The sequence below is a fragment of the Tachypleus tridentatus genome, chromosome 9, assembly GCF_004210375.1.
Source record: "Tachypleus tridentatus isolate NWPU-2018 chromosome 9, ASM421037v1, whole genome shotgun sequence".
Classification (NCBI taxonomy): Eukaryota; Metazoa; Arthropoda; class Merostomata; order Xiphosura; family Limulidae; genus Tachypleus; species Tachypleus tridentatus.
This window is the reverse complement of record NC_134833.1, coordinates 11750004-11764479: the sequence shown is the minus strand read 5'-3', so window position 1 is coordinate 11764479 and position 14476 is coordinate 11750004.

Below are 14476 nucleotides of genomic sequence, written 5' to 3'. Positions count from 1 at the left end.
AGAATGTTTTCTCTTCCTACAGATGATTGACATCTTCAGTCTATTTTAACAGAGAATGTTTTCTCTTCCTACAGATGATTGATATCTTCAGTCTATTTTAGCAGAGAATGTTTTCTCCTCCTACAGATGATTGACATCTTTAGTCTATTTTAGCAGAGAATGTTTTCTCTTCCTACAGATGATTGACATCTTCAGTCTATTTTAGCAGAAAATGTTTTCTCTTCCTACAGATGATTGACATCTTCAGTCTATTTTAGCAGAGAATGTTTTCTCTTCCTACAGATGATTGACATCTTCAGTCTATTTTAGCAGAGAATGTTTTCTCTTCCTACAGATGATTGACATCTTTAGTCTATTTTAGCAGAGAATGTTTTCTCTTCCTACAGATGATTGACATCTTCTGTCTATTTTAGCAGAGAATGTTTTCTCTTCCTACAGATGTTTGACATCTTCAGTCTATTTTAGCAGAGAATGTTTTCTCTTCCTACAGATGATTGACATCTTCAGTCTATTTTAGCAGAGAATGTTTTCTCTTCCTACAGATGATTGATATCTTCAGTCTATTTTAGCAGAGAATGTTTTCTTCTCCTACAGATGATTGACATCTTCTGTCTATTTTAGCAGATAATGTTTTCTCTTCCTACAGATGTTTGACATCTTCAGTCTATTTTAGCAGAGAATGTTTTCTTCTTACAGATGATTGACATCTTCAGTCTATTTTAGCAGAGAATGTTTTCTCTTCCTACAGATGATTGACATCTTCAGTCTGTTTTAGCAGAGAATGTTTTCTCTTCCTACAGATGATTGACATCTTCAGTTTATTTTAACAGAGAATTTTTCTTGTCCTACAGATGATTGACATCTTCAGTCTATTTTAGCAGAGAATGTTTTCTCTTCCTACAGATGATTGACATCTTCAGTCTATTTTAGCAGAGAATGTTTTCTCTTCCTACAGATGATTGACATCTTCAGTCTATTTTAGCAGAGAATGTTTTCTTCCTACAGATGATTGACATCTTCAGTCTATTTTAGCAGAGAATGTTTTCTCTTCCTACAGATGATTGACATCTTCAGTCTATTTTAGCAGAGAATGTTTTCTCTTCCTACAGATGATTGACATCTTCAGTCTATTTTAACAGAGAATTTTTCTTTCCTACAGATGATTGACATCTTCAGTCTATTTTAGCAGAGAATGTTTTCTCTTCCTACAGATGATTGACATATTCAGTCTATTTTAGCAGAGAATGTTTTCTCTTCCTACAGATGATTGACATCTTCAGTCTATTTTAGCAGAGAATGTTTTCTCTTCCTACAGATGTTTGACATCTTCAGTCTATTTTAGCAGAGAATGTTTTCTCTTCCACAGATGATTGACATCTTCAGTCTATTTTAGCAGAGAATGTTTCCTCTTTCCTACAGATGATTGACATGTTCAGTCTATTTTAGCAGAGAATGTTTTCTCTTCGTACAGATTATTGACATCTTCAGTCTATTTTAACAGAGAATGATTTCTCTTCCTACAGATGATTGACATCTTCAGTCTATTTTAGCAGAGAATATTTTCTCTTCCTACAGATGATTGACATCTTCAGTCTATTTTAACAGAGAATTTTTCTTGTCCTACAGATGATTGACATCTTCAGTCTATTTTAGCAGAGAATGTTTTCTCTTCCTACAGATGATTGACATCTTCAGTCTATTTTAGCAGAGAATGTTTTCTCTTCCTACAGATGATTGACATCTTCAGTCTATTTTAGCAGAGAATGTTTCCTCTTCCTACAGATGATTAACATCTTCAGTCTGTTTTAGCAGAGAATGTTTTCTCTTCCTACAGATGATTGACATCTTCAGTTTATTTTAACAGAGAATGTTTTCTCTTCCTACAGATGATTGACATCTTCAGTCTATTTTAGCAGAGAATGTTTTCTCTTCCTACAGATGATTGACATCTTCAGTCTGTTTTAGCAGAGAATGTTTTCTCTTCCTACAGATGATTGACATCTTCAGTTTATTTTAACAGAGAATGTTTTCTCTTCCTACAGATGATTGACATCTTGAGTCTGTTTTAGCAGAGAATGTTTTCTCTTCCTACAGATGATTGACATCTTCTGTCTATTTTAACAGAGAATGTTTTCTCTTCGTACAGATGATTGACATCTTCAGTCTATTTTAGCAGAAAATGTTTTCTCTTCCTACAGATGATTGACATCTTCAGTCTATTTTAGCAAAGAATGTTTTTTCTTCCTACAGATGATTGACATATTCAGTCTATTTTAGCAGAGAATGTTTTCTCTTCCTACAGATGATTGACATCTTCAGTCTATTTTAGCAGAGAATGTTTTCTGTTCCTACGGATGATTCACATCTTCTGTCTATTTTAACAAAGAATGTTTTCTCTTCCTACAGATAATTGACATCTTCAGTCTATTTTAGCAGAGAATGTTTCCTCTTTCCTACAGATGATTGACAAGTTCAGTCTATTTTGGCAGAGAATGTTTTCTCTTCCTACAGATGATTGACATCTTCAGTCTATTTTAGCAGAGAATGTTTTCTCTCCTACAGATGATTGACATCTTCAGTCTATTTTAGCAGAGAATGTTTTCTCTTCCTACAGATGATTGACATCTTCAGTCTATTTTAGCAGAGAATGTTTTCTCTTCCTACAGATGATTGACATCTTCAGTCTATTTTAGCAGAAAATGTTTTCTCTTCCTACAGATGATTGACATCTTCAGTCTATTTTAGCAGAGAATGTTTTCTTCCTACAGATGATTGACATCTTCAGTTTATTTTAGCAGAGAATTTTTCTTTCCTACAGATGATTGACATCTTCAGTCTATTTTAGCAGAGAATGTTTTCTCTTCCTACAGATGATTGACATCTTCAGTCTATTTTAGCAGAGAATGTTTTCTCTTCCTACAGATGATTGACATCTTCAGTCTATTTTAGCAGAGAATGTTTTCTCTTCCTACAGATGATTGACATCTTCAGTCTATTTTAGCAGAAAATGTTTTCTCTTCCTACAGATGATTGACATCTTCAGTCTATTTTAGCAGAGAATGTTTTCTCTTCCTACAGATGATTGACATCTTCAGTCTATTTTAACAGAGAATTTTTTCTTTTCCTACAGATGATTGACATCTTCAGTCTATTTTAGCAGAGAATGTTTTCTCTTCCTACAGATGATTGACATCTTCAGTCTATTTTAGCAGAGAATGTTTTCTTCCTACAGATGATTGACATCTTCAGTCTATTTTAGCAGAGAATGTTTTCTCTTCCTACAGATGATTGACATCTTCAGTATATTTTAGCAGAGAATGTTTTCTCTTCCTACAGATGATTGACATCTTCAGTCTATTTTAGCAGAGAATGTTTCTCTTCCTACAGATGATTGACATCTTCAGTCTATTTTAGCAGAGAATGTTTTCTCTTCCTACAGATGATTGACATCTTCAGTCTATTTTAACAGAGAATGTTTTCTCTTCCTACAGATGATTGACATCTTCAGTCTATTTTAGCAGAGAATGTTTTCTCTTCCTACAGATGATTGACATCTTCAGTCTATTTTAACAGAGAATTTTTCTTGTCCTACAGATGATTGACATCTTCAGTCTATTTTAGCAGAGAATGTTTTCTCTTCCTACAGATGATTGACATCTTCAGTCTATTTTAGCAGAGAATGTTTTCTCTTCCTACAGATGATTGACATCTTCAGTCTATTTTAGCAGAGAATGTTTCCTCTTCCTACAGATGATTGACATCTTCAGTCTATTTTAGCAGAGAATGTTTTCTCTTCCTACAGATGATTGACATCTTCAGTTTATTTTAACAGAGAATGTTTTCTCTTCCTACAGATGATTGACATCTTCAGTCTATTTTAGCAGAGAATGTTTTCTCTTCCTACAGATGATTGACATCTTCAGTCTATTTTAGCAGAGAATGTTTTCTCTTCCTACAGATGATTGACATCTTCAGTTTATTTTAACAGAGAATGTTTTCTCTTCCTACAGATGATTGACATCTTCAGTCTATTTTAGCAGAGAATGTTTTCTTCCTACAGATGATTGACATCTTCTGTCTATTTTAACAGAGAATGTTTTCTCTTCGTACAGATGATTGACATCTTCAGTCTATTTTAGCAGAGAATGTTTTCTCTTCCTACAGATGATTGACATCTTCAGTCTATTTTAGCAGAGAATGTTTTCTTTCCTACAGATGATTGACATCTTCAGTTTATTTTAACAGAGAATGTTTTCTCTTCCTACAGATGATTGACATCTTCAGTCTGTTTTAGCAGAGAATGTTTTCTCTTCCTACAGATGATTGACATCTTCTGTCTATTTTAACAGAGAATGTTTTCTCTTCCTACAGATGATTGACATCTTCAGTCTATTTTAGCAGAGAATGTTTTCTCTTCCTACAGATGATTGACATCTTCAGTCTATTTTAGCAGAGAATGTTTTTTCTTCCTACAGATGATTGACATATTCAGTCTATTTTAGCAGAGAATGTTTTCTCTTCCTACAGATGATTGACATCTTCAGTCTATTTTAGCAGAGAATGTTTTCTCTTCCTACAGATGATTGACATCTTCAGTCTATTTTAACAAAGAATGTTTTCTCTTCCTACAGATAATTGACATCTTCAGTCTATTTTAGCAGAGAATGTTTCCTTCCCTACAGATGATTGACATCTTCAGTCTATTTTAGCAGAGAATGTTTTCTCTTCCTACAGATGATTGACATCTTCAGTCTATTTTAGCAGAGAATGTTTTCTCTTCCTACAGATGATTGACATCTTCAGTCTATTTTAGCAGAGAATGTTTTCTCTTCCTACAGATGATTGACATCTTCAGTCTATTTTAGCAGAGAATGTTTTCTCTTCCTACAGATGATTGACATCTTCAGTCTATTTTAGCAGAAAATGTTTTCTCTTCCTACAGATGATTGACATCTTCAGTCTATTTTAGCAGAGAATGTTTTCTCTTCCTACAGATGATTGACATCTTCAGTCTATTTTAACAGAGAATTTTTCTTTCCTACAGATGATTGACATCTTCAGTCTATTTTAGCAGAGAATGTTTTCTCTTCCTACAGATGATTGACATCTTCAGTCTATTTTAGCAGAGAATGTTTTCTTCCTACAGATGATTGACATCTTCAGTCTATTTTAGCAGAGAATGTTTTCTCTTCCTACAGATGATTGACATCTTCAGTCTATTTTAGCAGAGAATGTTTTCTCTTCCTACAGATGATTGACATCTTCAGTCTATTTTAGCAGAGAATGTTTTCTCTTCCTACAGATGATTGACATCTTCAGTCTATTTTAACAGAGAATTTTTCTTTCCTACAGATGATTGACATCTTCAGTCTATTTTAGCAGAGAATGTTTTCTCTTCCTACAGATGATTGACATCTTCAGTCTATTTTAGCAGAGAATGTTTTCTCTTCCTACAGATGATTGACATCTTCAGTCTATTTTAGCAGAGAATGTTTTCTCTTCCTACAGATGATTGACATCTTCAGTCTATTTTAGCAGAGAATGTTTTCTCTTCCTACAGATGATTGACATCTTCAGTCTATTTTAGCAGAGAATGTTTCCTCTTCCTACAGATGATTGACATCTTCAGTCTATTTTAGCAGAGAATGTTTTCTCTTCCTACAGATGATTGACATCTTCAGTCTATTTTAACAGAGAATGTTTTCTCTTCCTACAGATGATTGACATCTTCAGTCTATTTTAGCAGAGAATGTTTTCTCTTCCTACAGATGATTGACATCTTCAGTCTATTTTAACAGAGAATTTTTCTTGTCCTACAGATGATTGACATCTTCAGTCTATTTTAGCAGAGAATGTTTTCTCTTCCTACAGATGATTGACATCTTCAGTCTATTTTAGCAGAGAATGTTTTCTCTTCCTACAGATGATTGACATCTTCAGTCTATTTTAGCAGAGAATGTTTTCTCTTCCTACAGATGATTGACATCTTCAGTCTGTTTTAGCAGAGAATGTTTTCTCTTCCTACAGATGATTGACATCTTCAGTTTATTTTAACAGAGAATGTTTTCTCTTCCTACAGATGATTGACATCTTCAGTCTATTTTAGCAGAGAATGTTTTCTCTTCCTACAGATGATTGACATCTTCAGTCTATTTTAGCAGAGAATGTTTTCTCTTCCTACAGATGATTGACATCTTCAGTTTATTTTAACAGAGAATGTTTTCTTCCTACAGATGATTGACATCTTCAGTCTGTTTTAGCAGAGAATGTTTTCTTCCTACAGATGATTGACATCTTCAGTCTATTTTAACAGAGAATGTTTTCTCTTCCTACAGATGATTGACATCTTCAGTCTATTTTAGCAGAGAATGTTTTCTCTTCCTACAGATGATTGACATCTTCAGTCTATTTTAGCAAAGAATGTTTTTTCTTCCTACAGATGATTGACATATTCAGTCTATTTTAGCAGAGAATGTTTTCTCTTCCTACAGATGATTGACATCTTCAGTCTATTTTAGCAGAGAATGTTTTCTCTTCCTACAGATGATTGACATCTTCAGTCTATTTTAACAGAGAATGTTTTCTCTTCCTACAGATGATTGACATCTTCAGTCTATTTTAGCAGAGAATGTTTTCTCTTCCTACAGATGATTGACATCTTCAGTCTATTTTAGCAGAGAATGTTTCCTCTTCCTACAGATGATTGACATCTTCAGTCTATTTTAGCAGAGAATGTTTTCTCTTCCTACAGATGATTGACATCTTCAGTCTATTTTAACAGAGAATTTTTCTCTTCCTACAGATGATTGACATCTTCAGTCTATTTTAGCAGATAATGTTTTCTCTTCCTACAGATGATTGACATCTTCAGTCTATTTTAGCAGAGAAGGTTTTCTCTTCCTACAGATGATTGACATCTTCAGTCTATTTTAGCAGAGAATGTTTTCTCTTCCTACAGATGATTGACATCTTCAGTCTATTTTAGCAGAGAATGTTTTCTCTTCCTACAGATGATTGACATCTTCAGTCTATTTTAGCAGAGAATGTTTCTCTCTTCCTACAGATGATTGACATCTTCAGTCTATTTTAGCAGAGAATGTTTTCTCTTCCTACAGATGATTGACATCTTCAGTCTATTTTAACAGAGAATGTTTTCTCTTCCTACAGATGATTGACATCTTCAGTCTATTTTAGCAGAGAATGTTTTCTCTTCCTACAGATGATTGACATCTTCAGTCTATTTTAACAGAGAATTTTTCTTTCCTACAGATGATTGACATCTTCAGTCTATTTTAGCAGAGAATGTTTTCTTCCTACAGATGATTGACATCTTCAGTCTATTTTAGCAGAGAATGTTTTCTCTTCCTACAGATGATTGACATCTTCAGTCTATTTTAGCAGAGAATGTTTTCTCTTCCTACAGATGATTGACATCTTCAGTCTATTTTAGCAGAGAATGTTTTCTCTTCCTACAGATGATTGACATCTTCAGTTTATTTTAACAGAGAATGTTTTCTCTTCCTACAGATGATTGACATCTTCAGTCTATTTTAGCAGAGAATGTTTTCTCTTCCTACAGATGATTGACATCTTCAGTCTATTTTAGCAGAGAATGTTTTCTCTTCCTACAGATGATTGACATCTTCAGTCTATTTTAACAGAGAATGTTTTCTCTTCCTACAGATGATTGACATCTTCAGTCTATTTTAGCAGAGAATGTTTTCTCTTCCTACAGATGATTGACATCTTCAGTCTATTTTAACAGAGAATGTTTTCTTTCCTACAGATGATTGACATCTTCAGTCTATTTTAGCAGAGAATGTTTTCTCTTCCTACAGATGATTGACATCTTCAGTCTATTTTAGCAGAGAATGTTTTTCTTCCTACAGATGATTGACATCTTCAGTCTATTTTAGCAGAGAATGTTTTCTCTTCCTACAGATGATTGACATCTTCAGTCTATTTTAGCAGAGAATGTTTTCTCTTCCTACAGATGATTGACATCTTCTGTCTATTTTAACAAAGAATGTTTTCTCTTCCTACAGATGATTGACATCTTCAGTCTATTTTAGCAGAGAATGTTTCCTCTTCCTACAGATGATTGACATCTTCAGTCTATTTTAGCAGAGAATGTTTCTCTTCCTACAGATGATTGACATCTTCAGTCTATTTTAGCAGAGAATGTTTTCTCTTCCTACAGATGATTGACATCTTCAGTCTATTTTAACAGAGAATTTTTTCTTTCCTACAGATGATTGACATCTTCAGTCTATTTTAGCAGAGAATGTTTTCTCTTCCTACAGATGATTGACATCTTCAGTCTATTTTAGCAGAGAATGTTTTCTCTTCCTACAGATGATTGACATCTTCAGTCTATTTTAGCAGAGAATGTTTTCTCTTCCTACAGATGATTGACATCTTCAGTCTGTTTTAGCAGAGAATGTTTTCTCTCCTACAGATGATTGACATCTTCAGTCTATTTTAACAGAGATGTTTTCTTTCCTACAGATGATTGACATCTTCAGTCTATTTTAGCAGAGAATGTTTTCTCTTCCTACAGATGATTGACATCTTCAGTCTATTTTAACAGAGAATGTTTTCTCTTCCTACAGATGATTGACATCTTCAGTCTATTTTAGCAGAGAATGTTTTCTCTTCCTACAGATGATTGACATCTTCAGTCTATTTTAGCAGAGAATGTTTTCTCTTCCTACAGATGATTGACATCTTCAGTCTATTTTAGCAGAGAATGTTTTCTTTCCTACAGATGATTGACATCTTCAGTCTATTTTAACAGAGAATGTTTTCTCTCCTACAGATGATTGACATCTTCAGTCTATTTTAGCAGAGAATGTTTTCCTTCCTACAGATGATTGACATCTTCAGTTTATTTTAGCAGAGAATGTTTTCTCTTCCTACAGATGATTGACATCTTCAGTCTATTTTAGCAGAGAATGTTTTCTCTTCCTACAGATGATTGACATCTTCAGTCTATTTTAGCAGAGAATGTTTTCTCTTCCTACAGATGATTGACATCTTCAGTCTATTTTAGCAGAGAATGTTTTCTCTTCCTACAGATGATTGACATCTTCAGTCTATTTTAGCAGAGAATGTTTTCTCTTCCTACAGATGATTGACATCTTCAGTCTATTTTAGCAGAGAATGTTTTCTCTTCCTACAGATGATTGACATCTTCAGTCTATTTTAGCAGAGAATGTTTTCTCTTCCTACAGATGATTGACATCTTCAGTCTATTTTAGCAGAGAATGTTTTCTCTTCCTACAGATGATTGACATCTTCAGTCTATTTTAACAGAGAATTTTTCTTTCCTACAGATGATTGACATCTTCAGTCTATTTTAGCAGAGAATGTTTTCTCTTCCTACAGATGATTGACATCTTCAGTCTATTTTAGCAGAGAATGTTTTCTCTTCCTACAGATGATTGACATCTTCAGTCTATTTTAGCAGAGAATGTTTTCTCTTCCTACAGATGATTGACATCTTCAGTCTATTTTAGCAGAAAATGTTTTCTCTTCCTACAGATGATTGACATCTTCAGTCTATTTTAGCAGAGAATGTTTTCTCTTCCTACAGATGATTGACATCTTCAGTCTATTTTAACAGAGAATTTTTTCTTTCCTACAGATGATTGACATCTTCAGTCTATTTTAGCAGAGAATGTTTTCTCTTCCTACAGATGATTGACATCTTCAGTCTATTTTAGCAGAGAATGTTTTCTCTTCCTACAGATGATTGACATCTTCAGTCTATTTTAGCAGAGAATGTTTTCTCTTCCTACAGATGATTGACATCTTCAGTCTATTTTAGCAGAGAATGTTTTCTCTTCCTACAGATGATTGACATCTTCAGTCTATTTTAGCAGAGAATGTTTCCTCTTCCTACAGATGATTGACATCTTCAGTCTATTTTAGCAGAGAATGTTTTCTCTTCGTACAGATGATTGACATCTTCAGTCTATTTTAACAGAGAATGTTTTCTCTTCCTACAGATGATTGACATCTTCAGTCTATTTTAGCAGAGAATATTTTCTCTTCCTACAGATGATTGACATCTTCAGTCTATTTTAACAGAGAATTTTTTCTTGTCCTACAGATGATTGACATCTTCAGTCTATTTTAGCAGAGAATGTTTTCTCTTCCTACAGATGATTGACATCTTCAGTCTATTTTAGCAGAGAATGTTTTCTCTTCCTACAGATGATTGACATCTTCAGTCTATTTTAGCAGAGAATGTTTCCTCTTCCTACAGATGATTGACATCTTCAGTCTGTTTTAGCAGAGAATGTTTTCTCTTCCTACAAATGATTGACATCTTCAGTTTATTTTAACAAAGAATGTTTTCTCTTTCTACAAATGATTGACATCTTCAGTCTATTTTAGCAGAGAATGTTTTCTCTTCCTACAGATGATTAACATCTTCAGTCTGTTTTAGCAGAGAATGTTTTCTTTCCTACAGATGATTGACATCTTCAGTTTATTTTAACAGAGAATGTTTTCTCTTCCTACAGATGATTGACATCTTCAGTCTGTTTTAGCAGAGAATGTTTTCTCTTCCTACAGATGATTGACATCTTCAGTCTATTTTAGCAGAGAATGTTTTCTCTTCCTACAGATGTTTGACATCTTCAGTCTATTTTAGCAGAGAATGTTTTCTCTTCCTACAGATGATTGACATCTTCAGTCTATTTTAGCAAAGAATGTTTTTCTTCCTACAGATGATTGACATCTTCAGTCTATTTTAGCAGAAAATGTTTTCTCTTCCTACAGATGATTGACATCTTCAGTCTATTTTAGCAGAGAATGTTTTCTCTTCCTACAGATGATTGACATCTTCAGTCTATTTTAACAGAGAATTTTTCTTTCCTACAGATGATTGACATCTTCAGTCTATTTTAGCAGAGAATGATTTCTCTTCCTACAGATGATTGACATCTTCAGTCTATTTTAGCAGAGAATGTTTTCTCTTCCTACAGATGATTGACATCTTCAGTCTATTTTAGCAGAGAATGTTTCCTCTTCCTACAGATGATTGACATCTTCAGTCTATTTTAGCAGAGAATGTTTTCTCTTCCTACAGATGATTGACATCTTCAGTCTATTTTAACAGAGATGTTTTCTCTTCCTACAGATGATTGACATCTTCAGTCTATTTTAGCAGAGAATGTTTTCCTTCCTACAGATGATTGACATCTTCAGTTTATTTTAACAGAGAATGTTTTCTCTTCCTACAGATGATTGACATCTTCAGTCTATTTTAGCAGAGAATGTTTTCTTCCCTACAGATGATTGACATCTTCAGTCTATTTTAGCAGAGAATGTTTTCTCTTCCTACAGATGATTGACATCTTCAGTCTATTTTAGCAGAGAATGTTTTCTCTCCTACAGATGATTGACATCTTCAGTCTATTTTAACAGAGAATTTTTCTTTCCTACAGATGATTGACATCTTCAGTCTATTTTAGCAGAGAATGTTTTCTCTTCCTACAGATGATTGACATCTTCAGTCTATTTTAGCAGAGAATGTTTTCTCTTCCTACAGATGATTGACATCTTCAGTCTATTTTAGCAGAGAATGTTTTCTCTTCCTACAGATGATTGACATCTTCAGTCTATTTTAGCAGAGAATGTTTTCTCTTCCTACAGATGATTGACATCTTCAGTCTATTTTAACAGAGAATGTTTTCTCTTCTACAGATGATTGACATCTTCAGTCTATTTTAGCAGAGAATGTTTTCTCTTCCTACAGATGATTGACATCTTCAGTCTATTTTAGCAGAGAATGTTTTCTCTTCCTACAGATGATTGACATCTTCAGTCTATTTTAGCAGAGAATGTTTTCTCTTCCTACAGATGATTGACATCTTCAGTCTATTTTAGCAGAGAATGTTTTCTCTTCCTACAGATGATTGACATCTTCAGTCTATTTTAACAGAGAATTTTTTCTTTCCTACAGATGATTGACATCTTCAGTCTATTTTAGCAGAGAATGTTTTCTCTTCCTACAGATGATTGACATCTTCAGTCTATTTTAGCAGAGAATGTTTTCTCTTCCTACAGATGATTGACATCTTCAGTCTATTTTAGCAGAGAATGTTTTCTCTTCCTACAGATGATTGACATCTTCAGTCTATTTTAGCAGAGAATGTTTTCTCTTCCTACAGATGATTGACATCTTCAGTCTATTTTAGCAGAGAATGTTTTCTCTTCCTACAGATGATTGACATCTTCAGTCTATTTTAACAGAGAATTTTTCTTTCCTACAGATGATTGACATCTTCAGTCTATTTTAGCAGAGAATGTTTTCTCTTCCTACAGATGATTGACATCTTCAGTCTATTTTAGCAGAGAATGTTTTCTCTTCCTACAGATGATTGACATCTTCAGTCTATTTTAGCAGAGAATGTTTTCTCTTCCTACAGATGATTGACATCTTCAGTCTATTTTAGCAGAGAATGTTTTCTCTTCCACAGATGATTGACATCTTCAGTCTATTTTAGCAGAGAATGTTTCCTCTTCCTACAGATGATTGACATCTTCAGTCTATTTTAGCAGAGAATGTTTTCTCTCCTACAGATGATTGACATCTTCAGTCTATTTTAACAGAGAATGTTTTCTCTTCCTACAGATGATTGACATCTTCAGTCTATTTTAGCAGAGAATATTTTCTCTTCCTACAGATGATTGACATCTTCAGTCTATTTTAACAGAGAATTTTTTCTTTCCTACAGATGATTGACATCTTCAGTCTATTTTAGCAGAGAATGTTTTCTCTTCCTACAGATGATTGACATCTTCAGTCTATTTTAGCAGAGAATGTTTTCTCTTCCTACAGATGATTGACATCTTCAGTCTATTTTAGCAGAGAATGTTTCCTCTTTCCTACAGATGATTGACATCTTCAGTCTGTTTTAGCAGAGAATGTTTTCTCTTCCTACAGATGATTGACATCTTCAGTTTATTTTAACAAAGAATGTTTTCTCTTCCTACAAATGATTGACATCTTCAGTCTATTTTAGCAGAGAATGTTTTCTCTTCCTACAGATAATTAACATCTTCAGTCTGTTTTAGCAGAGAAGGTTTTCTCTTCCTACAGATGATTGACATCTTCAGTTTATTTTAACAGAGAATGTTTTCTCTTCCTACAGATGATTGACATCTTCAGTCTGTTTTAGCAGAGAATGTTTTCTCTTCCTACAGATGATTGACATCTTCAGTCTATTTTAACAGAGAATGTTTTCTCTTCCTACAGATGATTGACATCTTCAGTCTATTTTAGCAGAGAATGTTTTCTCTTCCTACAGATGATTGACATCTTCAGTCTATTTTAGCAGAAAATGTTTTTTCTTCCTACAGATGATTGACATCTTCAGTCTATTTTAGCAGAGAATGTTTTCTCTTCCTACAGATGATTGACATCTTCAGTCTATTTTAGCAGAGAATGTTTTCTCTTCCTACAGATGATTGACATCTTCAGTCTATTTTAACAGAGAATGTTTTCTCTTCCTACAGATGATTGACATCTTCAGTCTATTTTAGCAGAGAATGTTTCCTCTTCCTACAGATGATTGACATCTTCAGTCTATTTTAGCAGAGAATGTTTTCTCTTCCTACAGATGATTGACATCTTCAGTCTATTTTAGCAGAGAATGTTTTCTCTTCCTACAGATGATTGACATCTTCAGTCTATTTTAGCAGAGAATGTTTTCTCTTCCTACAGATGATTGACATCTTCAGTCTATTTTAGCAGAGAATGTTTTCTCTTCCTACAGATGATTGACATCTTCAGTCTATTTTAGCAGAGAATGTTTCCTCTTCCTACAGATGATTGACATCTTCAGTCTGTTTTAGCAGAGAATGTTTTCTCTTCCTACAGATGATTGACATCTTCAGTTTATTTTAACAGAGATGTTTTCTCTTCCTACAGATGATTGACATCTTCAGTCTATTTTAGCAGAGAATGTTTTCTCTTCCTACAGATGATTGACATCTTCAGTCTATTTTAACAGAGAATGTTTTCTCTTCCTACAGATGATTGACATCTTCAGTCTATTTTAGCAGAGAATGTTTTCTCTTCCTACAGATGATTGACATCTTCAGTCTATTTTAGCAGAGAATGTTTTCTCTTCCTACAGATGATTGACATCTTCAGTCTATTTTAGCAGAGAATGTTTTCTCTTCCTACAGATGATTGACATCTTCAGTCTATTTTAACAGAGAATGTTTTCTCTTCCTACAGATGATTGACATCTTCAGTCTATTTTAGCAGAGAATGTTTTCCTTCCTACAGATGATTGACATCTTCAGTCTATTTTAACAGAGAATGTTTCTCTTCCTACAGATGATTGACATCTTCAGTCTATTTTAGCAGAGAATGTTTTCTCTTCCTACAGATGATTGACATCTTCAGTCTATTTTAGCAGAGAATGTTTTCTCTTCCTACAGATGATTGACATCT